Source organism: Bos indicus x Bos taurus, chromosome 18, assembly GCF_003369695.1.
Source record: "Bos indicus x Bos taurus breed Angus x Brahman F1 hybrid chromosome 18, Bos_hybrid_MaternalHap_v2.0, whole genome shotgun sequence".
Lineage (NCBI taxonomy): Eukaryota > Metazoa > Chordata > Mammalia > Artiodactyla > Bovidae > Bos > Bos indicus x Bos taurus.
In genome coordinates, this window is record NC_040093.1 from 19459932 (window position 1) to 19468934 (window position 9003).

Consider the following 9003-nt stretch of genomic DNA (forward strand, 5'->3'; position numbering starts at 1 on the left):
AATTTAAAAAAAAAAAAGCTAAACCATCAGAATATGCCTATTAGAGGGATGCTTATTTGTTTTATGAAAAATACTCCCTTTGTCTCATGTATTAAATATTGAGTACCTCCAAAGTCAAGTTAAACAAGATTCAATTTAGGAAAGTTCTATGAACTTTCCACTCGTCCCAGAGACATATCGCTTTCTGCAAATTAAGGTGATTAAACTTCCCACATTTTATACAGCTTAAAACCAATTACCCAAACCTTACAGAAAACTTGAAGTGTTCATTCTTTAGTTAAGTACATCCAAGACATACCAGAGAAGAGATGCCACAGAGTGAATGAGTTTCTTTCTTCCCTTAAATCTATGTTCTACATAACCCAAGATACGGATATAGTAATAGGCAGGTGAGCTGAATCTAGGTCATAGAGACCCTATTATAGCACACTTTTTGTAGATTATGTGGCAAAAGAACCAGACTAGAAATAAAAACAATTTAGGTTCCACTGCCTCTTCACAATAGACAGCTTTCTTCTTCAGCCTTAACTTGGGGCTAACTCTTCTGAGACCTTCAACTTCCTCATAGGGACTACTTTCCAAACCAGTGTTGAATATCCATATTGCCTCAAATCCAGACAGAGGGGACCACTCTGATCTCTAGTTGTGTCCCTCCCCTTGGGCTGAGGAGTCCAAGGGTATCTAGGAAGTACCCACTTGTACCTCCCAATTCTAGACCATACTCTGGGAACTCAAAACCCCTGACTTCCTGGTCCAAATGGTCCACTACCCAGGCTCACATGAGCCTCAACCCTAGATCTATACTCTTCAGAATGGTGTGGCCCCGAATGGGTGGGAGGGGCATGGAGACTGAGCTTGGACAGGCAGGCTAGTGTGTGAGACACCTTGAAGTGTGCACTAACACCAGATGTGGGGAGAAGAGGGAAAATCTCCCATTTCTAGTTTTTCCTAATAGATAATAGGAGGGCCTGCTTTAATCTAGTAGCTGTTAACCTCTCAGGGGGTCACTATCCTTTTTAAAATCGTATGTTATGAAATCAACTCTACATCAGAAAAATGTAGATTCTCATACCATTTTGCATATGAATGACAATAGAGTCACAGACTGCTCTGAACCATCCTTGGACAGGATCCACTCCTCCTCTTTGTGGCTACTTCCCTCCCTACCCCTGGCCCCAACAATACACATACAGTTTTTCTGATTATTTCCAGGAGCTCATAGACCCTTGTAATCCACTCATAAACTACCCCCTTGCACTACACCTTTGGTTTGAGAACTCTGGGTGTACATGAAAGCACCCTGAAAGCTTTAATACTTTGTACAACTTGAACAGCTGAGTGAAATTAGATATCAACTTCCTGCACCATAAGTATAAAAATCTTCAGTAAAGACAGCATGGTGACTTCCTAAAGAGCAGGATATCTCACACACCTCCTCCCGTGTCCAATACAATATCCATCTTCCCCAAGCCCCCACCCCATGCTTATAACCTGATATCTTCTGGAAATGATCAGAAACAGTTTGGGGGAAAAAATGGGGACAGGAACTAAAAGGTCCCAGACACAACTCAATCCTGATTCTGTCTAGAGCCACCACAAGTCAATAATATACTTCATGGAGGGCAAACAACTTGCTGGAATTCAGACACCCTCCTCTCCCTGGAACCTCCAGAAAACCACGGGCCTAACCTCTTGGCCATGTTGTCCAACTTGTAGCCAGTACTGGAAAATCTTCTGTGAGCACCCCAACCTGGAATCCAGAGACCTCCCCACCCCCAAAGCCTTGCAGCCACATGTTCCCAGCACAGCCAGGATGCAAAGACTCTTGACAACTTCCTGTTGGGCTTTTGACTTCATCAACACTTACTCTCAGCCCAGGCTGGATCCAGAAACTTCAGAAGGCCTCTCAAGTACTTACTAGTTTCATTTCTTGGTCAAAGACTCCCACTAACCTCTGGAGAGTCACAGACCTCTCTAGTCACCAGATCCAGGCTCAGTCCAGAACCCAGACAACCTGTGATGGTTCAGAGGCCATACCTCATGGCCAGTGACCCCACACAGAGCTCCAGGTGCCTATAACTGCCCCACAACGCATTTCCAAATCAGGCTATCTCAGGGACCACGGACCAATTCATAGGACATGCTGGCCTGGTTTCTGCCCAGCTGGGCCCAACAGTGCCCAAGAGACCCAATTTCCAGCCTCTCCAGGGAAGAAGGAGTCCCTAGAGGCCAAAGCCCTCACCCTTCCTTCCCAATCTTCCTCCTCATGAAAACCACTCACGCCCCCATACCTCAGCTTTACCTGGGCCAGGTCTAAGCCCGGAGAAAAGTAAGAAAATCCATGATGCTTACTGACTCAGGCCCTGTTCCTCTCCCCACTCAGCCTCACATTCACTCACGGCGGCACAAACCCGAGTGGCCGTTAGAAAGTGGAGCGGCGCGAGGCTCATGGCTCGAAGCCTGACCGCGTGCATAGCTTGCTGGTATCGCAGGGAATCCGAGGCAGAAGCTGATTGGCCGCAGTACTGGCCACACCCTCTTTATTGGCTCCACTCCCTGCCCTCCCTTCGCCCTTCAATCCCCGCCTCTGCCTCGCGACCTCCGCTGATTGGCTGCAGAGCCCAAGCTCTTGCCCACCTGGCCAGCGCTGTGGCGAGGAGGCGTTAAGTCTGATTGGTCTGCGGACTTAGGCTTCAGGCCTCTAAGGCTGAGATCTCATCCACTAGCTGGTCCTCAAGGCTTTGTAGCTGCGGAGATTGCTCGTCCCATCCTCTAAGAGACTGAACCTCCTTCATCTGCATCACCTTGGAAGCTCCCTCCGTAAAGGCTCAGGGATATCACTTCTTTCTTGCTTCTGTCTTACCATCCTGAGTAACTCATTGCAAAGTCTTTCACCTTTCTCTCAACCCCTTACAATCTGTGGAGAAATGAGTGTGATTGGATGGGGGAGGGGAGGGAAGGGGGGGAAGGCAGCCAGGCTTTGAATGCTTGTGGGTAGCTCTCCTTTCCCGCCTTTTGCCCTGCTGAACGATTAATTGGCTGCAGAACGCACCCTGCCCCATCCGGGAGTATAGGGAAACAGAAGACACAAGCGTCGGCAGTCAGTGCTCCACTGACGCCTTAACAGTCAGCTGAGTCGGGATTTAACTGCGTACTTCACGTGCCAACCGCTGCTACACCGTAAAGAGAATGACCCATTACGCTGCCCTGCCATTAACTTGCCCCGGGTTAGAACCCGGCCAGTGGGCTTTCTGATTAGGCGGCGTTTTGGTGCTGACACACCATGCCGTTCTGAGGTTGGTCGGCGGCCTCTCTTCTCCTACTACCCTTGCCAGCATAGCACGGTGGATAGGTTGGCCCCACTCCTAAGTGGCTTAGCTTGGACACATCCAATCAGGGGTGAGGGCGCTTTAAGGAGGCGGGGCATTGCTCCACCGCTTCCGCTTCTCATTGGTCCCGAGGCTCGCTTCTTCGCCTTTGATGGATCAGAGGGCCGGAGGGAGCCAAGCCTAGCTGTTTCGGGAGGCGTGTAGAATTCTGTCTCTTTTGCGTCTTTGCAGTTTCGGGGTTCTGGCGAGTGTTGTTTGGCGTCTTTTTCCCGCGGCTAGTGAAGAAACGGGGGTGGGGTATGGCATGGGGGGAGGAACTGGAAAGGGCCGTGCTGAGGGGGGCGTGACTCAGAGAATCCTGGAGCAGTGGGAACCGAGACCTGCGAAGGCGAGTGCCTGAGCACGTGGGAGCTAATAATCCTTCAGATAGTAGGGGAAAGACAGGCGCTGTAGCAATATTAACAGCTCCGACTTTAAGCCCTTTCTTTGTTTCTTATCTCATTGAATCCGTCTGTCGGTAAATAGCTCTGTGAGGGCGTCTGTTACTAGCCAGGTTGAACGTGGAGAGCTAGAGGTGGTCACTTGTCTCAGGTTCCACAGTGAACATGGGCATTGCTGGGACTCTGACCTTTTTCTGGTGAGAATTCAACATCCGAGCTACACTACAGTTAAATAGGATTGATCTTGTAGATGTGGAATCGGGTGTGATGTGGTCACATTGACCTTGGTTTAACTTCATCTATAAATGAGGTTTTTGTTTGGGGGTTTTTGTTTGATTAGTTTTTGTTGTCGTTTTTAGACTTGAATACCATTCCCATCCTGAAGGCCCAGAACATATTTTCAACTCCTCAGGGCAAATGCATTTGCATTCTAGAAAAGGATATTTTAAAACTCAGCATCATGATATCTTTGCTGGTTTTTGGCCACTAACATCAAACCAGGCCAGTTTAAAGTGTTTTACATGCATCATCTGATTGAATCCTCCTAACAAGTTCTATCAGATATTTACTGTTATTTTTCTCACTTCACAGATAAGTAAATCGAGGCTGATTTCCCTAAGATCTCACCAGGAGTAATTGCCAAAGCTGGAATCGAATTCCTGTTGCAATTTGACTCTAGAGCCTAAGCTCCTAACAGCTGGTATATACTGTCTCTCATGCTAACAGCTAGTGTCCAGAGAGAGGGCACACATGGTCCCGGGGAATCCTCACAGCCACCCCAGGAAGAAGAATGACGACAGCACCCATTAAAGCAGACAACTGAGGCTCATGGAGGTGAAGACACTCAGCTCACACAGCTGGTCCATGGTTGAGCAAGGAGTAGAGTGAATGATACCTAATCTTCTGAATCCAAATCCACATCTTAATCTCTCCTCACACTGCTTCCTTCCCATTTGACTGATGGAGAAACTGAGGCCCTGAGGAAAATCAAAGCTGGAATTCAGATCCAGATCCATGAGACCCAGTAGAGCACCCCCTATACCACATTGCCTCCAAGAATTCGGTGTCTAGTAGATCCTGTGTTTGGACATGACTGAAGTGACTAAGCACACACAGCACAGATCCTATGTTAGATGAGGTGAAAAGTCTTCTCAGCCAACCAGCCTTGTCTGTAAGCAGTGAGGTCATCTGGTCCCAAATTTGGCCCTAAAGGTGGTTGGGAGACTATTTCACAGCCTTGGAATCTTTGGCGGCTTCTCACTGAGAAGCCTGTAATCATAACTGTGACAATTTATTGAACACTTTTTATGAGCCAGGTGAGGTGGAAAGCATTCTGCATGTATCACCTCACTAAATCCTTTTAATTCTAGGGTATAGGAATTGTTATTGTCCCCATTTTACAGGTAAGGAAACTGAGACCCTGGGATGGATGAAACATTTCTATGCTTACAGAGCTAGTGAATCATGGAGCCTGAATTGGAACCCAGCGCTTACTCAAGCCCTCAATTCCAGCTACTCAGCACGTGCAAGCATGAGAAGATGGAGCGAGGGACCCTGAGTTCTGGCAAGATGGAATAGGAAGGGTTGTTGGCTTCATTCTGGAAGTCGTATTATAAGATTAGAAGAGTCAGCTGGCTGAGATGAATAGAGAAATACCTATGGCTTATGGAACAGCGATCCCATGCCAGGTCCTATGCTAACTACACTTGATTTATGTTGAGAAGCAGAGAACCTTGTGGTTAAGAAGCTGGACACTGGATCCAGTCTCCCTGGATTCATGTTCTGGCCTTGCTACTTGCTAGTTCTGAGACCTTTAGCCGGTTACTTAACCAGTCTTGGCCTCAATTTCCTCATCTGTAAAGTGGGGTTAATGATAATAAATACCTCTTAGGACTGTCAAGAGGATTAAATGAACTAATAGAATAACAGCATCTCTTCTCTTCCTTAGTGCCCTGAAACTGAGTTGTTTCCTTGTAATCAGCATCACCTGCCTTAATTCTGGTGTAGACACTGAAAATTAAGTCCAGATATTTGCAATGGGAAAATATAGGGGAAGTATTCTCCTGTGGCAAGTATAAAGCCCTTGAGAGAGCAGTGAACTTAGTATTTCTGAGGGATAGCACGAAGTCCAGCTGGAGCCAGGCAGATGACTGAGACTCAGGAGTTCAACTCAGCTGCACATGTGCTCATAACAGGCATCAAAACGACCTTGTACTTTTCAAAGCATGATGGACTTTACCTAAGCTTTGACCTCTGGGGAAACTCAAGGCCATGTTTATTTTTGAGGCTCAGTATGCAAGCACAGGTAGAGATGAAGCTTAGAACTCAGGTTGTCTTGAACCAGGGCTCATGTTTAGGGGTCAGAAAACTTGCATTTGATCAAATATTTATGAAACTTCAAAATCACATGCCACCTGTGCCAAACCCTAGGAAGACTTAGCCCTTCAAAATCTTTAAAAGACTAAGGTTCTAGAAAGGAATGAGACCTTAAAACATATCTTTCCAGAACCAAATGGAAAGTATAATGAATAAAGCCCCCAAAGGGCAGTCAAACCAGGGCTGGGGGAGGGAAAGGGTCAAGGAAGGTGATGACACCAAAGTATATGTTTTTGGAGGACCTACTGTGTGCTAGACATGGTGTTTAGTACAAAGCATATAATGGCAAACAAGAAGAGACCAAATGTATTAGTCTGCTTAGGCTGCCATAACAAAATACCACAGCCTGGGTGGCTTAAACGATACAAATTTATTTCTCACAGCTCTGGAGGCTGGATTCAAAATCAAGGTGCCAGCTGAGCTGACTTCTCCTCAATCCTTCCATTGACTTGCAGACAGCTGCCATCTCCCTGTGTCTTCACACGGCCTTGCCTCTGCTCGTGCACACTACTGTTGTCTCTTCCTTTTCTTACAAGGTGCCATAAACTGAATGTTTGTTTACCCCCTCCCTCCCACATTCATATGTGAAACCTAATCCCCAATGTGAGGATATTTGGAGAGGAGGCCTTTGTGATGATTAGATCATAAGGGTAGAGCCCTTATGAACGGGATTAGTGCCCTTATAAAAGAGGGTTCAGAGAGAGCTCCCTTGCCCCTTCCTCCATGTGAAGTTACAGTGAGAAGATCACCAACTGTAAACCAGAAGGTGGGCCCTCACCAGATACCCAATATGCCAGTGCTTTGATCTTGGACTTTCCAGCCTCCAGAACTGTGAGCAATAAATTTTAGAAATGTTTATAATCTATCCAGTCTATGGTGTTCTGTTATAGCAGCCCAAACAGACTAAGACAGAAAGAAGGATAATAGTCCTATTGGTTTAAGTTCTTGCTCTTAGGACCTCATTTAGCTTAATTCCCTCTGTAAAGGTCCTATCTTCAAAATACAGTTACATTGAGGGTTGGAGCTTCAACACATGAATTTGAGGCAGGGACAGAATTCAGTCTATGCCACCAAATATCTATAACTGAGGAATTAAATAGTCTGGTAGGAGAGATGCATATTATTTACATCATGTAAAGGGAGCCGAGGAGAACGGTTGAGATGTCAGATCTGGAATCAAACTGACCGGGTCCTGCTCTGTCTCTTTACCAACCATGTGGACTAGAGCAGGTTTCTTCCACTTTCTGTGCCTTGAGAGAATCAAATGAGCAGATATCCTTGAAATCCTTAGGTCAGCCCCCGACACAGAGTAAGTGCTCATTAAATGTTTGCTATTGTTATTCATTACACGTAAAATTAAAACTTGCTAAAATGTTCTGAAGGAAACCCACAAGATAAAGTAAAATTCTGACTTGGTCAGTGTTTTCAAGAAAGACTTCCTAGGGGAAGTGATGTTTGTTTTCAGATCTGAAGGATGCGTACTCCTAACCAGATGGGGGAAGGAGGAGAGTTTTCCAGGTAGTAGGAAAGTAGGTTCCAGAGCTCTTGGGTGGGAGGAAACTGGCCCAGAAGTCCAGTGTCTCTGAAGTAGAGAGAGTAGAGACAGGAAGCACAGGGGGAGCTGGGGAGAGTGAGGCCCGTGTAGTTGTCAGGGCCTGGTCTTGCAGACCATCCATGCTCAGGAGTGCTGGCATTCTCTTAAGAGCCATGCAAACTCACAGAGGGAAGTGTCTTTTTTTTTTTTTAACAGAGACTAATAGTTTGATGAACCTTTATGTACTTATCACCCAGATGAAAGAGCTATCAACATTCTGCTTTTTTTTTTTTTTTTTGGCCATGTTGCATGGCATGTGGGATCTTAGTTCCATGACCAAGGATAGAACCTGAGCCCCCTGCGGTGGAAGTGCAGAGTCCTAACCACTGGACCACCAGGGAAGTCCATTTCTGCCTTTCTTATTTCATCAATACTCCCTCAGTCTTTTAAATGTTTTTGTCCTTGAACACATCCTACTTAACAATGAAAGCTATTAGGACAAAAATCTCTGGAGAAGAGGAAATACGCAAACCACTTTATTAGGGGGAAAAGGCACACACATGTTTGGTTTTATCTAGAGATAATGTATGGCTTTAAAAAATTATTTACTTGGCTGCATCAGATCTTAGTTGCGGCATGCGGGATCTTTGTTACATCATTTGGCATCTTTCAGTGGGGCACACAAACTTTCTAGTTGTGGTGCTTAGGCTTAGTTTTACTTGGTCCATGGCATGTGGAATTTTAGTTCCCTCCCCAGGGAAGGAACCTACGTCACCTGCATTGCAAGGCAGATTCTTAACTACTGGACCACCAGGGAAGTTCCAATGTATGTTTTTTTTTAAATGACACATTTTAAAAAATACTTTGAAAAATGCTTTAAAAAACTTTAGTACCAATCAATAAACTCAACAATACGGGAATACTTTGTTTTATTATTTTTATTGTGCTTTGCAGATACTGTATTTTTGTTTTTTACAAATTGAACGTTTGCAGTAACCCTATGTTGAACAAGTATTGGTGCCATTTTTCCAATAGCATTTGTTCATATTTCTGTGTCATATTTTAGATAATTCTTGAAATATGTCAAACTTTTTCACGATTATTATATTTTATGGTGATTTGTGACCAGTTATATTTGATGTTATTATTATAATTGTTTGGGGGCAAAGACAGGGAAGTCTGGTGTGCTGCAGTCCACAGGGTCATAAAGAGTCAGACACAACTTAGTGACTGAACAACAACCATCACTACAAACCAGGCCCATACAAAACAACAAACTTAATAAATGTCATGTGTGGTCTAACTTCTTCACTTATCAGATCAC